The sequence below is a fragment of the Taudactylus pleione genome, unplaced genomic scaffold (genome assembly GCF_031769625.1).
Source record: "Taudactylus pleione unplaced genomic scaffold, aTauple2 ptg000208l, whole genome shotgun sequence".
Classification (NCBI taxonomy): domain Eukaryota; kingdom Metazoa; phylum Chordata; class Amphibia; order Anura; family Myobatrachidae; genus Taudactylus; species Taudactylus pleione.
Window position 1 is genome coordinate 2,860,469 of NW_028284610.1, and position 22,665 is coordinate 2,883,133.

General features: G+C 44.5%; 1 long non-coding RNA gene across 1 annotated transcript; it reads right to left on the reverse strand.

Moving 5' to 3' along the window:
- Positions 1-741: 741 nt before the first annotated feature.
- On the reverse strand, positions 742-22,499 carry LOC148517840 (uncharacterized). The gene is made up of 3 exons (XR_015879250.1): positions 22,484-22,499; positions 2,763-2,803; positions 742-784 (listed from the first exon to the last, which is right to left on the reverse strand). It is a non-coding gene; the product is annotated as an uncharacterized LOC148517840 (long non-coding RNA).
- Between the last annotated feature and the right edge of the window lie 166 nt (positions 22,500-22,665).

Consider the following 22,665-nt stretch of genomic DNA (forward strand, 5'->3'; position numbering starts at 1 on the left):
TTTTACTTGTAAAAAAACCCCCGAAATGCACAAATCATCTACTGCAGAATATTTTTCATTGGGACAGTAATAAACATTTAAACCATTTTTTTAGGGTACGAGCTGTTTTTTTATTTATATTTTTAATTTCCTGATGAGGTTTGTGGGAAAGATCACAGCAACCATCTTTGAAAGTTTGGACTACTAGGAAATCGGGAGCACGCATACCTGCCTTAATAAAAAAAAAAATAGTCTTGAATGTCGTCGTAATTTTTGCCAAAAATATATCGTGGCTACTTGGATATGCCCTGTCTTATGCATGTCTGTTCCCATTGTCCAATGCTGTGGAGCACTAAATGTAAGAAACTGGACTGGGTTTGCCCACAATCATATTTGAGGAACTCCACTTGTATACAACTCAGCCTACACCCAGAGGAGGTGGAACTTCAAATCAAAGTTGCAGGCACGCTAGAAAGAAGAATCGAATGGGAGGAGGGGGGAGGGGATAGTTGTGATGTTACTGCCATCGTAAACAAATATAAGGTAAATCGATTCCACTAAAAGATTGTGTCACATAGCAATGATTTTGTGCCTATAAACCATAATTTATTGTACATGTATACATTGGTACCATAATGACTGACCGAATGACCAACCACAAGTCACCACCCTTTTGTGCTTAGTGTGTGACCAATAAAGGGGGCTTCAGGAGCTGCTCAAAGAACAATTTATTGTGATTATGAACACTTAGGCAAGGATGTTGTTGGAGCAGTCACTTGCGGGCTGCCAGAGACAATCCGAAGACCTGAAAATGACATTGGAAGAAACATTGATTGTGAGCAGACATTGCAAAAAAGTTGATGAGGAGTTTGGATGAGCAAAAGTATGGAGGTGGTGTACTAGTGAGCATCCAGACATTCAGAATCCTGGTGGTCAGAATGCCGGCATACAGCCATGGCCAAAAGTTTTGAGAATGACAAGTATTGGTTTTCACAAAGTCTGCTGCTTCAGTTTGTATGATGGCAACTTGCATATACTCCAGAATGTCAAGAAGACCGATCAGATGAATTGCAATTAATTGCAAAGTCTCTCTTTGCCATGACAATGAACTTAATCCCCAAAACAACATTTCCACTGCATTTCAGCCCTGCCACAAAAGGACCAGCTGACATGTCAGTGATTGTCTCGTTAACACAGGTGAGAGTGTTGACAAGGACAAGTCTGGAGATCACTCTGTCATGCTGATTGAGATAGAATAACAGACCTGAAGCTTTAAAAGGAGTGTGGAGCTTGAAATCATTGTTCTTCCTCTGTTAACCATGGTTACCTGCAAGGAAACACGTGCAGTCATCATTGCTTTGCACAAAAAGGGCTTCAGGGCACCCAAGAACGTCCAGCAAGTGCCAGGACAGTCTCCTAAAGTTGATTCAGCTGCAGGATCGGGGCACCACCAGTGCAGAGCTTGTTCAGGAATGGCAGCAGACAGGTTTGGGTGCATCTTCATGCACAGTGAGACGAAGACTTTTGGAGGATGGCCTGGTGTCAAGAAGGGCAGCAAAGAAGCCACCTCTCTCCGGGAAAAACATCAGGGACAGACTGATATTCTGCAAAAGGTACAGGGATTGGACTGCTGAGGACTGGGGTAAAGTTATTTTCTCTGAGGAATCCCCTTCAGATTGTTTGTGGCATCTGGAAAAACGCTTGCCCGAAGAATAAAAGGTGAGCACTGCCATCAGTCCTGTGTCATGCCAACAGTAAAGCATCCTGACACCATTCATGTGTGGGGTTGCTTCTCAGCCAAGGGAGTGGGTTCACTCACAATTTTGCCTAAGAACACAGCCATGAATAAAGAATGGTACCAAAACATCCTCCAAGAGCAACTTCTCCCAACAGTTTGGTGACAAACATGATTGTCCAGCATGATGGAGCACCTTGCCATAAGGCAAAAGTGATAACTAAGTGGCTCGGGGACAAAATCAGCTCCGACGACCTTAATCCCATTGAGAACTTGTGGTCAATCCTCCAGAGGCGGGTGGACAAAAAAAACCCACAAATTCTGACAAACTCCAAGCATTGATTAGACAAGAATGGACGGTGCACCAGTCAGTATGTGGCCCAGAAGTTGATTGACAGCATGCCAGGGTGAATTGCAGAGGTCTTGACAAAGAAGGGTTAACACTGCAAATATTGACTCTTTGCATAAACTTAATGTAATTGTCAATAAAAGCCTTTGAAACTTCTGAAATGCTTGTAATTTTACTTCAGTATACCATAGTAACATCTGACAAAAGAACTAAAAACACTGAAGCAGCAATCTTGTGAAAACCAATACTTGTGTCATTCTCAAAACTTTTGGCCATGGCTGTAGGTATACCGACAGTGAGTATTTTCAGACTAACTGTATTTCCATTAGTTAATGAGTCTTTTCTTTTATCACGTGACAAGTACAAGCAGTACGCTGCGTTACAGTATGTGTCAGCATTTTCTGTCAGCACTTGTCATATGTTTTAACTCCAGATGTTGCAAACCATAACCATAGAATTTCCTATAGAGATTCTTTTCTACAGCACATACTATAGTCTACTGTATTTTCTGTCTTAAAACCAAACAGATATTAACTAATAACTTTGTGAATATTTTTATTCCAATATTACTTATGTGTTCTTCTTTCATTGATCTGAAGATTCTCTAGATAAGTCACTAAGCTTGCTAGGATGTATAGTTCCACAGGAACACTTGGCCCCCAAGAGTGATGTCACACCAAAGGAAATGACATACTGTACCTTACTAGCCACAGTGAAGAATATTTCCTTATTCCTTGAAGCTGCAATGTAACACAGAAGTATCAATGTCAAATCATATCACTAGTAATATCATTATGTATTGGTTATCTAATTCAACATAATCACCATAAAAAAGACCAAACTGAACAAGGATTTGTAGAAAAAAATCAAAACAATGTAACGAAAAGGGTACTTAAAGAGTGGTAGGAAATTGTACTTTTATGTGATGTTTACACTTTTGCAGAGTGCCGGTTTAGATTTATCTACCTACTCCCAAACCTAGGCACACTTCAAAGTTTCTCAGGAAAGTAGCTGTGACCTTGATTGGACAATGCAGGTAAGACCTTTTCAAAAGCAAGGTTATTTTTTGCTGTGCACTTCTTAAATGAAATCCTGGGTATATAGTGGAAGCACATATGTTCTAGAAGACAACAAGATCTTTAAAGGAGGGGAGATAGCTAGTGTAAAGTAATTCAATATTGGCAACACCTTACAAAAAGGTAAAATAAGAATACAAAAACTGCTGATGCGGAGTTGGACATATGGCTATTTCTGAAGTGTGTACTGTATGAATTTCATCAAATAAAAAGAGGGGGTGTGATGGAGAATTCTCACTTAAACAGGCTCAGTTGGGGCATTTGGCCCAAGCATAAATGCACATAAACGCAGATACACCCACTATGAGGTGTGTTAGGAAAGGGGAGGTACAATACACACTGATGAGGATTAGTAGTAAACAATCACAATGCAGAGGTGTGCACATTTCAAGATGCAGACAGCCAGTATCCATTTTTCCAAACACATTTCTTATGAGTAAAGGAAGTCCATCTTACTTTCAGCTCTGCAAATATTAAAAAGATGCATGCCCCACTTACAGGCATATTCAATTAGCAGCGGGGCTTATCACGGGGAGGATAACCTCGAGTTATTCAAATATAGGGCCTGATTCAGAGCCGGACGCAATTAGCGCTCGCTCGTCCAGAAAATAGGGGTGGCTATTCAAATCAACCGTTCGCTCTTTGCGGTCTGTTCACGTCTCTAGGTCTGAACGAGCGAACAAAACTTGCGGTCGTTTTTTTAAAAAATACGCCCCCTGGCAGCTCGCATCCTACGTCATGTCCGCTATTTATTAGATTAATCGAGTACATCGACCAGGGTATGAACTGCTCGCTATTCTTGGGGTTGGTTTTTGCTACCACAATTTTGCGAGCAGTTCTGGCTATAAAATAACCCAGTGACGTGGTCAATGACGCTGCTGTTTTAATTATGCACACCCATAAAACGCCCGTTTTGACCTTTAAGCACGCCTGCGTTCGGATCTCCACTCCCCGTTTTCAAGCACCTTCCCCCGTTACCACCCACATACGCCTACTCCTGTCACTCAAATTATCAGGCATTCGCTATTTTGCGAGCACATGAATTTCAGCCGCACTGACTGGTTCGCGCATGCGTATAACGATCCGTACGCATGCGCAGTTGGGCAAACATCGCTCGGAGCGAACGAGCGGCCGCTTACGAGTGGCTCTGAATCAGGCCCATAGGCCCATTTCCTCCCATGTAAAGCCCACAGCTAATGCACGTTAGCTCATAGATTCTGGGTTATGGGGCCTATGTATCAAGCTGATTTTTACACACAATTATGCAGAAACTGCAGTATCTGCATAATTTTATGTATTGTAGTTATGAATTAATAGAACAATGCAGGAGAATCTCCAGCATAGTGCTAATTAGCACTTCAGATCACAGGCCCAGTAGCCCCAGTAGTTTACACCATCTTCAGATGGTGCAAAATACTGTTAGCCATTGGGGGCTCCAGGGGCAGGAGAGAGATTTTTTGATCTCTCCCCAGCAGCCCCCAGCCAGCTCATGCGCAGCCTCAGCTTCCCTCGGAGAAGTCTTTCACTTCTGTGAAAGACTTCTTCTAAATGCCAGGGATATAACTCACAGGGACAGCTGTTTTCGCAACCGCTGTCTCTGCGAGTTCCCCTTGGTACATAGCGGGGATATTTTCATTAAAAATGAAAATATTCCAGGCAAGATGGATACATAATAATCGCGGCAGTGCAAAAAGCCCTACTGTAAATACTGCAGATTTCTGTTCACGCCCTCTCGCACCTCACGAGAGTGCAAAAAAATATCTGCTGAAAGTGGAGCCTGCAGGTTTATCACAGGCTGCAATTGAATAAATAGCCCGGGCACTGCATCTAATAGAACAGGGTCGACAAATCCTGGGGCCAGGTCGACCAAATTTTGCTGCCTGGCGACCAGATTTTGCAGGGAGGGAGGTTTTACATATATGTTGGTTACGCAAGTCGCCACCTAGAGGAGGGCGCCCTGACCCGGCCAGTGACATGTAAAGCGGCCTCCATGCAGACTGTGTCACAACTGCCTGCGCAGGCGCGCCACAGCGCTCAGGAGGGTGCCCACCGACGTTGCTGTCAGAGCCACCAGTACTCTACTGCTGCTGTTGGAGCCAGCAGGTAAGTATGAGCAGGGGCGCCGAGAGGGGAGGCGGGGGGGGGAGCGGGTACTGTTTGCCCGGGCTTGCTGGAGGGGCCCGGGTCTGGCACAGACTCCCTCCCTCATAACTCACTGGAGCCCAGCACATGCTGCTGTGTGCCGGGCGGCAGTGGGAGACTACACTCGGCTGCTAAGCAGCAGCCGCGACAGTCTCCTATGCCTGTGGGGGGGGGAGAGATCACACTGATCGTGCTCCCCCCAAGGCTTGCCACGGGGCTGAGGGTCTCACAACGCCCGCTTCCCCCAGCGCTGAAAAAATATTTCATTATAGGTTTTTTAAGCCTAAGGGGGCATGACCACGCCCCCCACTATTAGGCCATGCCCCCTTCCCCTGGGCCTTGCGCGGCTCTCGGCAGCCCTGAGTTTGAGATAATTTAAAAACCTACAGTACCTTCCTAATGCCCACAAACATCCTTCTATACGGTCCTGCTAACGAAATTATCAATTTTGGGGGGTCCAGGATGGTCTCCCCACTTTTTTATGCACTTCTTTCACATCGAATTTGGTAGTAATTTCGCACCTCTCTGCTGCGAGCACGCGAATAGGCATTTTTAATTGGAGCGCACGCATTATAAGTCTGCGTGTTTCAAGAAATAAACTCGCTACTCGCAATTCGCGCCTAATAGGATTGACCCCTAAAGGTGCGTATACACTAGACGAGAACAATGAGCGATTGAACGATTACGACATCGTTCAATCTCTCATTAATCATGCAGAGAAAAATGTCAGCAACAGCCAGCGATGCGCGTTCCTGCTGGTCGTGTCAGCATTTGCCATCGCCTGAACATGCAGGCCAACCTGTCGAAATCGACAGGTTGTGCATGTTCGGGGATGAGGGAGGGTGCCTGCACTGAACGACATATCGTTCAGTGTGGGCACATTATCCACTGCACAGGGTGATAAACGATTGAACAATTACAATGTTGTAATCATACAGTCGTTCCACTCTCGTGTAGTGGATACGCACCTTTAGAGTTGGCAATAGTGTCCAAACTGAAATCTAAACCGCAATATTTATCCCACATGCCAAATATATATTTATATATTCCATAGACAAAAAACCTTACGGTTTTACATGTCCCATTGAGGCTTCTTAGACATGATCTGAAATTTCACAAAACCTACTGAATTTGTGCCACTCAAACAAAAAAAAAGCAATGAAATTACAATCATTAAGGCTGACACCTTAATGGACGTGTTCCTTGCGCAATACAGATATGGTATGCCATCACACCCTGTGGTTAACTGCAGATTCAGCACTCTCACAGAATGAGATTGCTGTCACACAAAATGGTGGAGCTGCTAATTCACAGAATTGTGTGCTCATTGGAATACACACATGCAGTCTATGCAACTGAGATCTAAGCAGAAAATAGAGCTGTGCAGATCGGATAAAAGTGGTGTGGATGGGGGGAGGAGACAGAGCAGCGTGGATAGGTGAGACCAAAAGGCGTGTAGAGGAGGGATAAGCAGTACAGAGGGAGGGGGGGGTAGCCAAAATGATGCAGATGGGAGAAAAACAGTGCTGCGGATAAGGTGGAGGAACAAAGTAATGCAGATGGGTGGAAAACAGTGGTGTGGATGAGGGAAAACAGAGTGGCGCAGTTTGGGGGGACAGCAACGTGGATGGGGGTAGAGAGTGGCATGAACATGGGAAGCCAGAGCAGTGCAGATGGGTAAAGACAGATTAGTGCGGATAAGGGAATACAGACTAGCACAAATAGGAGAACACACAACAGTAGGGATTGGGGAAGACAGAGTAGTGTGGATGGGTAGGAAGACAGAGTTGCACAGTTGGGAGGACAGAGTGGTGCTGATGGAGGAAGAAAGAGTGCCACAGAGGAAAGGAAGACAGTGGCTTAGGGGAAGGCAGTGGTGCATAAGGAAACAGAGTGGCACGGATGCAGGGCGGAGCAGATGGAGAAAGAAAGATTGGTGCGGATGAGAGAACACAGACTATCACAGTTCATAGACCACACAGCAGTAGGGATTGGGGAAGACAGATTGGTGTGGATGCGGAGGAAGACAGTGTGGTGCTGGTGGTGGGGGGAGACAGAGTTGCACATTTGGGGGGACCAGAGTACTGCAGATGGAGGGAGAAAGAGTGCAACAGATGAGAGAAAAGACAGCAACGTGGCTGTGGAGAAGGCACGGATGCAAGGCGGTGCGGCTGGGGAAAAACAGATTGGTGCGGATGAGGGAACAGACTAGCACAGTTGGGAGGGATTTCAGGAATATATAGCAGCATTGAGGCATATAGGGGAAAAAAATGTACATGCATAGACAGAGTATGATATTTTTAAAAATAAGGGAGCTGAACGTGTATTCTAAATGAGATAAATGTATGCAGTGGGAAGGATGTTGGAAGCCGGTGAGATTGTTGTGGTGATTGAATGGGAAGATTGTGGGCACTGAGTGGGATGTGGGAGCCACATAACTGCTCAAAGCTCAGTTGCATAGACTGCATGTGTGTATTCCAATGAGCACACAATTCTGTGAATTAGCAGCTCCACCATTTTGTGAGTGACAGCAATCTCATTCTGTGAGAGTCCTGAATCTGCAGTTAACCACAGGGTGTGATGGCATACCCCCCCAAAGAACAACCAGCTCCGGGCTTTGGAGCCCCAGTCCTGGTTGCCAAAATATAGGGGACAAATGATGTAAGCGCAACCAGCACTGGGCTCTGAGCCAGTCCTGGAAATACAGGGGGAAAAAATGCGTAGGGTGCCCCTATCTTCACCAGAAGCAGCACCGGACCCTTCCTAGCAGGGGTGGGGGGGGTTGATGCCACAGCTAGGGGAGCCCTTTCACTGGGCCCCCCAGCCAAAGCATCACCCCTGACCGATAGTCAGCCCAGGCTGGGGATCCCTGGGGAACTGGGGAGCTCCCCAATAAAGGGGTCCTCCTCATCAGGGCACCCCAGGCCCGGGTTGATAGCCCGGGGCTATCCCAGCACCCCTGGGCGGTGGGTGCTGGGTTGATTATGTAGTGTGGTGCAAGTAATGTTAAAATATTGGCTTTTGCTGTGGAACTACAGTTCCCAGCAAGCCACCCCCGCATGCTGGTACTTCGAGAACCACAAGTATCAACATGCGGGACATTATGGGCCTGATGGTACCTGTAGTCCCACAACAAAAGCAATATTAAAAAATCACAGAACACACACACCGTAGAAAAGTAAAATTTTATTAAAACATACATGCACACACACATGTACTCACACATGCATACACACTATCTCACATACTCACCTAGTATCCCTGAAGCCAATCTGTCCTCTTCTCCAGTAGATAATCCAATGGATTACCTGTAATAAAAAATCCATACTCACCTCCTCCTATGCGTTCCAGATTTCAGTTTTTTTCTATTCAGCGTGATGGCAGCCTACGCTTCTGTAATGATTTTCGTAAGTTAAATGCAGTTTCCAAATTTGATGCGTATCCCATGCCACATGTAGATGAGTTGATAGAGAGGCTAGGGACAGCCAGATATCTCACCACACTGGACCTGACAAAGGGTTATTGGCAAGTACCATAAACTGGTAGGGCGAAAGAAAAAACAGCCTTTTCTGTTCCAGAAGGGCTATTCCAGTATAGGATGTTGCCTTTTGGGTTGCATGGGGCTATTCACAAAAAAAGAAACAACCAAGAAAACTACTGCACTAGTTAGTTAAAATGATGTATAAATATTAGTGAGGCCCCTTATACTTGAAATTATTATTAAATACGAATAATAATATTATATTAATGTAGGGGGTGCAGCCTGATGACAATGAAAAACACATCCAAATATACCAAAGAAGAAGAATGTCTATTACAGGCGCACAAAGAATAGTTAAAACATAACTTTTAATTCATCTTATAATAAACATATGTTACTGAAAAATCAACAGCGAAATATTAAAAGGAAACAGATGTCTCCAGACTATAGACAAACATATATGGTGTGGACTGGACTGTAGAGAAAGTGTCAATAAAAAAGATATCAATAAAAACTATATGTCCCGCTGTGTGATGGATATATAATGTATAAATAATTCGTATTAAGTTATGAGAGGGACTACACATCAAATTCTGTATGATATATGCTAATAGCAACAATGTTGTTGTGTGTCCAACTCTCAATAAATAAATGTAACCAAGTGAAAGTCTAAATGTAGCTCCTTATGTGGAACATTACCACCATGTAGAGCAAAATATGCATGTACTATAAGTGATGGATCCAATCCTATCTGTACCAAAACCACTGAATAATATATTCAGTCATGCAGTAAGGATAGATATATCAGTAAAAATATCCCTACATTGCTGCATGCAGCGCTGTGCAGAATTGAAGCCGCTAATAGCTCTGAGTGTCACGTGTGCACTATATTATAACGTACCCCTATTCACCAGCATGTGTGATTTACATTGCCAGTAATTGTACTCCATAAGACAAAATGTCATTGATAATATCAGGGGTATGAGGATATAATCCAATATGTATACACTTATAGAGTGGCTGCGTATGTTAAGTAATGAGAAAAATCATTATAATGATTGCAATCACATTCTATCTCCGTATTAAAAGTCAATATAAGAGGGCTCTCCTTATTAAGCAGGTAAATATTATACAAATATAAAGCAGCTATATATATTTTTCAGTGCTTAGTAATATGCTGCATTATACAGCGGAGCGGCAAGACTTTCCAATACTGCGCATGGATTGTATGACAAATGGGTTGATAGATATTACTTGTATGCTGCGGCAAATTAACCCCAGATGGTAAACATGAAGGTAAGTATTTTCAGGACACTGATACTATCTATGTTATACAGTTATAAAGCAGCTACATATATTCCAGTGCTTAATAGTGTGCTGCTTTATACAGTGGAGCGGCAAGACTTGCAGATACTGCGCATAAATTATATAACATAAATCGATAGATGTTGCTGGTGTGCTGCAGTAAATTAACCCCAGATGGTGAACATAGAGGTAAGTATTGTCAGGACGCTAACACTGTCTATGATTTAAGCGTCTTGAATGCTCTGCATAGCTGTAATGTCAGCTGTTTTCATGTATAACTGGTCACAGAGTTTTAGCATATGGACATCACATGTATGGTTACTCGTCTTGTACATAAACAAACATAAGGTCACACAGCGGGACCTGCCGCCAACGCGCGTTTCGCTGAGAATAGCTTTATCAAGGCTAACCAGATTGCTCTGTCTGAAGGTCTAATATACGTGAGTATGTCCAATCCAAATTCGTTCTTAGAGTCACATGTCAATCCTCATCAGGTGCATTCCACTCGTGCTAATCAAGCCAAATTACTGTTCATTGAATACTCTGGATGCAAAGAATCTAAAGCACATAAATTGAAGATATTCCCCGTGAAAATAGTGGAATATAAATGTTGTCTAATAATTAATGATTAATGTTGCATAATGATTACTAGCCAATAGTATTAAAAATACTCTCCTCTATATATATATTTAGATCAATATATCCACATTATTGAATCTTATGTCAGGCAATAGGTGATCTTGATGATATTATATATAAAAAAAGTGTATGTCATTGGATAAATTTTATTCACCCAATAATGAATATGTGCAAAATATATGTAGCTAAATCCTTTAGACTACAACTAATATTATTCCTATTATGTATGTGAAATCTATATATAAAATCTATATATAAATTAAATATAATGATTACAATATATGACTATAAGAATAAGTGAAAAAGAAAGTGCCAACCCATTTTATTCTACAAATAAAATAAAAATATTAATCAATGTGTACCCCTGCAAAAAAAAACACCTCACAATAAAAGCAAAAATAATCTGTGAATAATACCTGTGATCAGTGATGAATATGTATCAAAAATATAATAAATGTGCTACCTAAAATCAGTGTATAAGATATAGGTAATATATACCTATAAGGTCACCTGAGTGCATATTAATAAGTGTCATCTATTAAACATTAATAATATATATCTGTAAAATAATGTGTTAATACCCATTCAAACATCACAACATTTTTTTACCAAAACATATACTCTTATAGATGATACCTGTAAACAATGAATAATGTGGATACAGTAATTATAGATATAAAGTCTGTTGTAAATGATATCTATAGATGGTATGAATTGAAACTGCTCTACCTTCTTCACTATTAATTCACTATTGGGAAATGAATAAATGTGCTGTTAAATGCGATATATAAAATGTCGATCCTATGACATCATTGCATCATACCATTATTTCTAAAGATATTCTGATCATTATTCTGACTAATAATGGAATCATTGATACCATCTAGTTGGAAGAAATGGAATTTATATGTTCTTGACAAAAAAGCTAGGTAACTATTCCTCTCATTCCTTCCTGAGAGGAATAGTTACCTAGCCTTTTTGTCAAGAACATATAAATTCCATTTCTTCCAACTAGATGGTATCAATGATTCCATTATTAGTCAGAATAATGACCAGAATATCTTTAGAAATAATGGTATGATGCAATGATGTCATAGGATCGACATTTTATATATCGCATTTAACAGCACATTTATTCATTTCCCAATAGTGAATTAATAGTGAAGAAGGTAGAGCAGTTTCAATTCATACCATCTATAGATATCATTTACAACAGACTTTATATTTATAATTACTGTATCCACATTATTAATTGTTTACAGGTATCATCTATAAGTATATTTTTTGGTAAAAAATTTTTTTGGTCATTATCAAAATTTTTTTGTGATGTTTGAATGGGTATTAACACATTATTTTACAGATATATATTATTAATGTTGAATAGATGACACTCATTAATACGCACTCAGTTAGGTGACCTTATAAGTATATATTATCTATATCTTATACACTGATTTTAGGTAGCATTTATATTTTTGATACATATTCATCACTGATCACAGGTATTATTCACAGATTATTTTTGCTTTTATTGTGAGGTTTTTTTTTTTTGCAGGGGTACACATTAATATTTTTATTCTATTTGTAGTCCCCTAAAATGGGTTGGCACTTTCTTTTTCACTTATTCTTATATTGTAATCATTATATTTAATTTATATATAGATTTTATATATAGATTTCACATACATAATAGGAATAATATTAGTTGTAGTCTAAAGGATTTAGCTACATATATTTTGCACATATTCATTATTGGGTGAATAAAATGTATCCAATGACATACACTTTTTTTATATATAATATCATCAAGATCACCTATTGCCTGACATAAGATTCAATAATGTGGATATATTGATCTAAAATATATATAGAGGAGAGTATTAATACATTATTTAATACTATTGGCTAGTAATCATTATGCGTTACATTTAATTATTAGACAACATTTATATTCCACTATTTTCACGGGAAATATCTTCAATTTATGTGCTTTGGATTCTTTGCATCCAGAGTATTCCATGAACAGTAATTTGGCTTGATTAGCACGAGTGGAATGCACCTGATGAGGATTGACATGTGACTCTAAGAACGAATTTGGATTGGACATACTCACGTATATTAGACCTTCAGACAGAGCAATCTGGTTAGCCTTGATAAAGCTATTCTCAGCGAAACACACGTTGGCGGCAGGTCCCGCTGTGTGACCTTATGTTTGTTTATGTACAAGACGAGTAACCATACATGTGATGTCTATATGCTAAAACTCTGTGACCAGTTATACATGAACTCAGCAAGACGTTGAAAACAGCTGACATTACAGCTATGCAGAACATTCAAGACGCTTAAATCATAGACAGTGTTAGCGTCCTGACAATACTTACCTCTATGTTCACCATCTGGGATTAATTTACTGCAGCACACCAGCAACATCTATCGATTTATGTTATATAATTTATGCGCAGTATCTGCAAGTCTTGCCGCTCCACTGTATAAAGCAGCACACTATTAAGCACTGGAATATATATAGCTGCTTTATAACTGTATAACATAGATAGTATCAGTGTCCTGAAAATACTTACCTTCATGTTTACCATCTGGGGTTAATTTGCCGCAGCATACAAGTAATATCTATCAACCCATTTGTCATACAATCCATGCGCAGTATTGGAAAGTCTTGCCGCTCCGCTGTATAAAGCAGCATATTACTAAGCACTGAAAAATATATATAGCTGCTTTATATTTGTATAAGGGTTGCATGGGGCCCCAGCAACCTTCCAACGTACAATGGATAGAATTTTTAAACCCCACAGACAGTATGCAGCGGCCTATCTGGACGATGTGGTATTCCACAGTTCAGACTGGGAATCTCACTTAGTCAGAGTACAGGCGGTACTGGACTCAATTAGGAAGGCCGGCCTAACAGCCAACCCTAAGAAATGTTGCCTTGCAACGGAAGAGGTTCAATACTTGGGGTACACCATAGGGAGAGGCTTAAGCCACAGTCAAACAAAATTGAAGCCATACAAAACTGGCCCCGTCCCGTAAACAAAAAAACAAGTTAGAGCTTTTTTAGGTGTTACTGGGTACTACAGACGGTTTATCCCAAATTTTGCCACCACAGCGGTGCCAATAACAGACCTTACATTACCATTAAGTGGGCATTGGACACTTTGAGGTATTACCTCTTGGTCAGACTGTTTAAGCTCGTAACGGATCATGCCCCATTAAAATGGATGTCAGTAAAGTGAGGCAAAAATGCCAGGATAACAAGATGGTATTTAGCTTTGCAGGAATTTACATTTACTGTGGAACATAGGCCTGGGTCCCAACTGGCTAATGCAGATGCATTGTCCAGCATCTTTTGCTTGGGGACTGCAAGTGTTCCTCCCCCTGGGTCGAAACAGGGGTGGGGGATATGCGACAAGGTCACTGGCATCATAGTGGAAGGCCGGTATATTTGCCCTAGATTCCTGACCTATGTCTTTTGAAACCTCAGGAAGGTGTTTGTGTTAGGAGTTTTTTGGGTTATGAGCTTCACAGGAGGCTAATTAGGGTTTTCAGCTGTGTGGCTGCTTTTTAGTGCTGTGAGGCTGGTCATTACAGGGAGACACTGTCTGGGGAAAGGACAGATTTCTGTATCTCTTTGTGAGAATCAGGTTGATGAAAGCAGGTAAATTAAACCTGAAAAACCCTTCTAATACTTTGTTTATTATACCCCTTTTCCACCAAAATTCCGGGTCTGACCCAGAGTTGGAACAGAGTTCCTATCCGGATCAGAACCGGAATTTAGCCGGCGCTGACTCGGGATATTCTTGAGTCGTCGCCGCTCACACCGGAGTCGGGTCTGCATAGACCCTGATATCCCGGCGTGAAAGTGGACGCTTGAAGTCATCGTGACCCGGAATGCGCTGTTCTTACAGCAGAGTTTCACAGGCTATGCCCGTGTTAAACCCTGCTATTTACCTGGGTTGGATTGCCGGGTCACTCGACCCGGCGATCCAACCCCCTCCCCTTTTACACCAGGGAGTTGCCCGGGTTAACCCTGCAATAACCCGGGTTTTAGCTCCGGTGTAAAAGGGGTATTAGTGAGCTAGGATCACTTCTGTATAGTTAGTGCCAGATGGCAAGGTGTTTTTCTGTTTATTTTGTTTGCCTAATAAAACTTGCGGAGACCAGTTGCACCAGACAGTGGGCTTTGTGTGATTTCTCAGCTGCTGCGCAGTGCCATCTACCTCAGAAGATCGTACCAGTTCCCCGGCCTTGCTACAATATATATACATAGAGTCGGCACTCCCAGTCACATAATGAAAATACCGAGGGGCCAGTCATGAGTTAAAATAGCAAGATCGAGGAAGCGACACTCAACAGGTTAATAAAAAGATTTCAAACAAGTTCCATCAAATCAACATTTCGGGTTTATTTCAACCCATCATCAGGACATATGTGTCGGGTAGAAATAAATCTGAAACGTTGATTTGATGGAACTTGTTTGAAATCTTTTTATTAACCCGTTGACTGCCGCTTCCTCGATCTTGAGATATATATATATATATATTGTGACACAGTTAGGTTAGGGGGTCCCTCTCCTGGGTAGAGGACTCCTTCCTTTCACACACAGCAGCTGGGAAACAGTACGCCAGACTGGATGCAAGTACAAGCTGGTCGGCGCCAGTCTTTATTGTGCAATGTCAGAAATAACACAAAGAAAACATAAACGTAAATCCTAGCCCTGTCGGGGCACTAACTTCACAGGTAGTTCCCTCACTACCAGAACCTGGCAGGGCCTAATGCCCTCACCAGCAACAAAAGCACAGCACAACACTTACAGTTAGGTTTTCAAGTGTCTCTGAGCAAACTCCCTGTCTGCTCTCCCAGGTGAGACAATCAGCCCTCAACACACTAGGCTTATATTGGCCACTCTCAGGTGGAAACCTTAACAAGCCTGTTACCAGGCTGCGAGAACCAAAACCTGGAGTGGCCGTGGGTGGAGCCCTCCCTCTCCTCTCACCCACATCCCCCAGGTCCCAAACCGGCTTTTCAAAAAACCGAAACTCAAGCCTGCTACACTGCAGACTTTCTCCTGGGGATTTTAAACACATAGGACAGGAATCTGGGATAAGTGTCCCTGCCACAGACCATTTTACCAGTGATCCTATCACATATCCCCCCCCTTTGTTTCGACCTATGGGGCGGAACAACTGAAGCCCCCAAACAATGAACGCGTGACAACGCATCTGCTTTAAACAACAGGCCCCCTGGCCTGTGTTCCACCGAAAATTTAAAAGTTTGTAACGCCCACTTTATGGCCAACGCCTCCTTCTCCACTATGGCACCGGGTAGGCATCGAATTTTGAAACACTGTTCAACTTTCGGAAGTCATTGCAGAAACGCACACTCCCGTCGGGCTTTGGAATCAACACAATGGGACTTGACCATTCACTATGTGATACTTCAATAACCCCTAACTCTAGCATATTTTTAATTTCTTTCGACACCGATTCTCTTGGTGCTTCTGGTAACCTATAGGGCTTTAGATTAACTTTAACCCCTGGGTCAGTGATGATGTCATGTTTAACGACAGAGGTTTTCCCAGGTACGTCAGAGAACAGCACCCTATTTCTGACCAGAAACTCCTTGACCTCTCGTTGTTGAATTGCCGACAGGGTTTTTGCCACTGTCACTTCGGGAACTAAGGGCCCTAGATTTACTGGAGGGGCTCGGACGGCCGACGGTACCGTTCTATCTTTCCAGGGCTTTAACAGATTTATATGGTATACCTGTTCCGGCTTTCTTTCCCCGGCTGGTAAAATTTGTAATTGACCTGTCCCACTCTTTCTAAGATTTCAAAGGGCCCTTGCCATTTAGCCAAAAGTTTATTTTCCACCGTGGGAACAAACACTAACACTCTGTCCCCAGGAGCAAAGCTGCGTAACCGAGCCTTGCGGTTGTATACCCTCTGCTGTGCCTGTTGAGCCTGTTTCAGGTGCTCTCTCACTATCGGCACCTCTATAATAGGCAATGGAACTAGTGGTCCCTTAAAATGTGGTCTGGGAGCATGACACTGAAACTCAGGGCAGGATGCGCAAAAGTCAGATACCTCTTTACGAAGCCCGGGCCAGAAAAACCTCTGCATTATTCGCTCAGTGGTTTTCTCTACCGCTATATGGCCTGCCGTTATATGACTGTGGGCCAGATCCAACACTGTTCTACTGTAGGCTTTGGGAACTATTAGTTGTTCCACAACATCTTCCCCCTTCTTAGTCACCTGATATAACAAATCCTGACACATTACCATGTGGGGATAGGACAAAGGACTATCAGGGTCTATGGGTTTACCATCAACTACTTTTACATTCTCCCTGGCTTTTACCAAAGTAGGGTCATTCAACTGCTCCACGGCAAAGACCTCTCTTCTGACCTCTAAATCAGGCAGACGATCCACTGGCCCAACAACACTTCCCACCTTAATGGGAGGCACATCAGTTGGCGGGCCACCGTCACGCTCCGCATTCTCTAGTTCGCCAACCATAGTAGGAAAAGGGAATAACTCTGACTCAGAAGAAACTCCCTCCTCCACTATATCGACAACATTCTCAAGTGGACCGGGGTTGTTCACTTCTGGAACAAAACGGCTTTCCCACAATTTCCAGAAGTGAGCAAAGTCTCTCCCCAATATTGCATCGTACATCAGACCAGGCACCAAACCCACAGAAACTATAGCAGAGCCACATGGTGTCTCGATGTTCACCTCGGCAGTAACATAATATCGATTATCCCCATGTATGCAGGTCACATCAACAGTTTTCCCCTTATGCCTCAAGGGGTTCACCAGCTCAGCTTTTATAAGTGTCACCAAGCTACCAGAGTCTAACAGTGCCTCTACTCGGTTGCCATCTACAGTAAGTACACACATGTGCTTATCAGTCTCAGCCTGCCGGTCAGCCGTACAGGCTGTCTGTGCAAAGAAAGACCCCCTGCGGTAGACATGAGCAGTATCACATTGCATAGGTTCAGTTGTAAGTGAACAATTAGCGGAAATATGGCCGAAGTCACCACACCGGAAACACTGAATCATATTAATGTCTAGTCGTTTACGGGGCAAGAACCTTCCTGGCCTGTCTCCAGGTTCTACACCCTCAGTCTTAGGTACATCCCACCGCCCAGCACCCTTCTCCCCTGGAACAGTATTACCGGTGTCTGTGGGAGTTCGCCGATGCGCCATCGGGGCTTGGTGGGGCATACTCCTCAGCTCCTCAGCCGCCACGTACCTCTCCACCAGCTCGACCAACTGGTCCGCGGACTTAGGGTCTGCATGGCTCACCCACTTGCTCAGAGTCGCGGGTAACGATCGCAGGTACCGGTCCATCACGACCCTTTCCACGATCTGTGGTCCCGTCAGCGTCTCGGGCTGTAGCCATTTTGAGGACAGATGGACGAGGTCATGCATCTGTGAACGTGGAGGCTTGTCCATATGGAACTCCCAGCGGTGGACCCGTTGGGCACGAACAAAGGTGGTGACTCCCAAGCGAGTTAGGATCTCCTGTTTTAGTTTTTTATAGTCCTTGGCATCAGCCAGGCATAAGTCGAAATAGGCCTTTTGTGGCTCCCCAGACAAAAAAGGTGCCACCAGACTTGCCCACTGCTCCTGGGGCCAACTCTCCCTTTCGGCCGTTCTTTCAAATGCGGCGAGATAGGCCTCCACATCATCGCCCGAAGTCATCTTTTGGAGGAAGTGACTGGCTCGTACGGAGTGAGTGGTGGTGGGAGGACCAGTAGTAACATCTCTGGGCCGGGCGACCAGGTGCTGTATCACCTCTCTTAAGGCCTGGTGGGTTTCCTCGATGGCGACCTGTTGTTGCCTCTGGGCTGTCTCCAAGGCCAACAGTTGCACCCTGGTGGATTCCTGCTGAGCCCTGGTAGATTCCTGCTGAGCCCTGGTAGATTCCTGCTGAGCCTTGGTAGATTCCAGCTGAAGTTGGTTCGTCTCCTGCTGAGCTCCTGTAGCTTGGAGCAAGGCCTTAATAATTTCCTCCATTTTGTTCTGGGGTGTAGGTTGGAAGCTGAACCTTGCCTCTCTGAGCATCTTTCACACACAGCAGCTGGGAAACAGTAAGCCAGACTGGATGCAAGTACAAGCTGGTCGGCGCCAGTCTTTATTATGCAATGTCAGAAATAGCACAAAGAAAACATAAACGTAAATCCTAGCCCTGTCGGGGCACTAACTTCACAGGTAGTTCCCTCACTACCAGAACCTGGCAGGGCCTAATGCCCTCACCAGCAACAAAAGCACAGCATAACACTTACAGTTAGGTTTTCAAGTGTCTCTGAGCAAACTCCCTGTCTGCTCTCCCAGGTGAGACAATCAGCCCTCAACACACTAGGCTTATATTGGCCACTCTCAGGTGGAAACCTTAACAAGCCTGTTACCAGGCTGCGAGAACCAAAACCTGGAGTGGCCGTGGGTGGAGCCCTCCCTCTCCTCTCACCCACAACCCCCAGGTCCCAAACCGGCTTTTCAAAAAACCGAAACTCAAGCCTGCTACACTGCAGACTTTCTCCTGGGGATTTTAAACACATAGGACAGGAATCTGGGATAAATGTCCCTGCCACAGACCATTTTACCAGTGATCCTATCACAATATATACATACACACACACACACAATCCATATACGACACAGCACTCCAAGGGCTCCAAACTGGCAATATCACATACCAAGTGTATTTAATGTCAACGTCACGTTTCAGGGCATCCACCCTTTCGTCATTACTCAAATACATATTATATGCAAGTGTGTCCTGACGAAAGGGCGGATGCCCTGAAATGTGACGTTGACATTAAATACACTTGGTATGTGATATTGCCAGTTTGGAGTCCTTGGAGTGCTGTGTCGTTTTTGGATGGTATGAAGATTTTTTACGTAAGCAACAGGGTCAGATGTATTGGACAGTGCTGAGTGCCGGAAAAAATAAAAATAATATATATATATGCCCCCATGGGATAGGCAACTGCAGGGGGCGGTTCCAGTTGCCTGGAAACCCCCCTCCCCAGCCCACACCATGACCACGATATACGTAGTAATATAATAGTTTTACTAGTACTGCATGTTCTTCTCATTATCACAATGAAATAACAAGCACCACCTGTGCATTTTTTAACATGTCAGCCAGTAATAATACACCTGTGCACCAACTAGGAGATCTGGAAAACATGCACTGTTATGGGTGCACTGCTATAGTCCATCAATAGAGTTAATGATTAATGCCATATAATAATACACTATCCAGTGCATATGGAGACCAATATGTTCATATATGTCCAGGGCAGTGCTAGGTTCTTCTGCTGCTCCCCCAGACTCCTGGACTTCCTCCAATACTGTGTAATGGTGCCCACATCTGAAATAAAAACTTTCAGCTCAGGTAGGATGGTCCTACTGCAGCACCTAATGACTATTACTGTGATCGCTGGTCCTGTATATGCTGGAATTATGACACAATACACTTTGTATGACACATATTAAAGCTGGAGAAATGCTAATTATGGCCCTCATTCAGAGCCGTACGCTCTGAGCAGAGCGCACGCTCTGAATGAGGGCCGGGCTCCATTTTCATGGAGCGTCCTCCTGGACGCTCGTATAGCTGTGGGTCACCACCCACAGGCTATACGAGCGTGCTTTGTGATGGCCGCGATGGTCGAGACCATCGCGACCATCGAATTTGCGAGCCGGAGCCTGCGGTTGAGGTTTTCAACCGCAAGCTCCGGAGTGATTTTGGCTCTATCAGAGCCAAAATCACTCCCACTGACATCACTAGTGATGTCAGTGGGCCGGCTTCTGACGGGAGGCGTTCCCGTGGGAACGCCCCGTCAGGGAGGCACGCCCCCGGCACGCCCACCAAAGGGGGCGTGCTGTCAATCAACATTGACAGCACGCCCCCTTTGATCGGACACAACGAGCGAAGGAATTTCCTTCGCTCGTCGCGTCTGGCGCATGCGCACGACGGAGCTCCCTCCGTCGTGCGCATGCTCAGTGCATAACATCGACCCACTTGCGAGCGGACAGCCGCTCGCGAGTGGGTCTGAATCAGGCCCTATGTCCTCTGCATGGACTGGCCACTCTTACTCCAAAATCAAGCATTTGGAAACCCCCATCTGGAAATCCAGCGTTTGCCACTGCATGGATTGCATCATGGTTTGTCCAGGTGCAAAGTCAGGGCCACAACTAGGGGGGGGCTGGAGGTGCACGTGCACCGGGTGCTGGATTATTCAGGTGCCGATGTCCAGTTCCGAAACTATGTGCGGGTCGGCATGAGCGGTCACCCCCGCGACCACCAAACCTACTATACATATCCCTGCAGTGCTGGCGCAAACCACTCAGTGGATCCTGCACTGCAGGGAGGCGCCAGACTTGAGAGGCGCTATCCCTGCAGCTGCTGCCGAGTCCATTGATGCTGCTGCAGGCTACCGCTGCGCCTGTCAAGCAGTATTACATGCAGTGGCAGCCTGCTGCAGAGAAGTGTGGCTGAGCCTGCCTGAGAGGCTCTTCGCACAGCCCCACCCCCTGCTGTTTTAACTTCCCTCTCCCTTCCTCCCCCCTCCTCTGCTGCGCTGCACCTGACTGGAGACCACTCCTCCGTTGGAAGCAGGAGAAGCCTGGCTGGAAGGGCCTTGACATTAGGCTCATATCAGCGGGAGCCGGAGTGCCAGTGACTGCAGAGGTGCTGTTTGGATAGTCGGGAGGTAGCCAGGCAGCGGGACTCCAGAGAAGATGCGGACAGCTGTACCCGGTGGCTCTCAGTGCTCCGGGAAAGAAAGGATAATGGAGGTAAGTCTCCTGGCAAGGGTGGGTTATAAGTTTGTCCAGGAAGGTGGAGGGGGGTTCTAAGTGCCCAGTATGGAGGAGAGGGTGGGGGGCTAAGTGTACCCAGCAATGGAAGGGGAGGGGGGTGCTAAATGTGGCCATTGAGAGAGGGGTTGCTATGTGTGCCCAGATGGTGGGGGTAAGTGTACCCAGTGGATAAGTTTGCCTAGTAAGGGCAAACTAAATGAGGGGTTGCTATGTGTGCCCAATAAAAAGGGGATGATTGTTAAGTGTGCTTACTAAGGGAAGGGAATGTGTCAAGTGAGCCCAAAAAGGTGAGGGGTTCAGTCCTGTTTCTGTCTCCCCTGTCCTAGACCTCTCACCTCTGTCCTACCCTGCCCTCTTTGTTCTGTCACCTCTTTCCTGTCCTGTCACTTCTGCCCTGGTCCCGTCACCTCTGTCCTGACACCTCGACCCTGGCTTTATCCCCTCTTTCCTGGTCTTGTCACCTCTTTCTTGTCCCTGTTACTCCTTTCTGCTGTCCCGTCTGGTCTGTCTTGGCCTTGTCGCCTCAATCCGGTGCCCTCTATCCATATTAATATATATCTTTATATATTTATAGATAGATGGATATTAAATTTATGTCAGAAAAGGCCATCTTATGATGGGCGGGGGCCGCGCGCCAAATTACCGTCTTGCCCCTGGTGACCAAAATCCTAGTTTCGGCCCTGGCAAAGTTACCATAGTATCATACCCATCCTCTGTCCCATCAAATGTGATCCTAGTCAACAGTTCTCATACACTTATATGAGCCATTTCGGGGTCAGGTATGACAGTATTTTTACATATTGTCTGCTTGTAAACCCAAGTAGAGTAGCAGTAACCTGGGATATAAAAACCCCCCACTTAACTCCTGTTAATGAATTGTATCCAGATTATACAGATGCACCGTAACTAGGGGCACAGCAGCAACATGTACCTGTGACTATCCTGTTACACGGGGTACAGTAGGGACACATAGGTACAGGAGCAGTACACAGCAGCTCACATACTGCAGCATTGCGCTTACACCCCAGATAGCAGGAGGTACACAAAACAACACAGCTGCACCGCCACCACCAGATTTTGTTTCTCCCGGATCAAAGCGTCACCATAACGCTG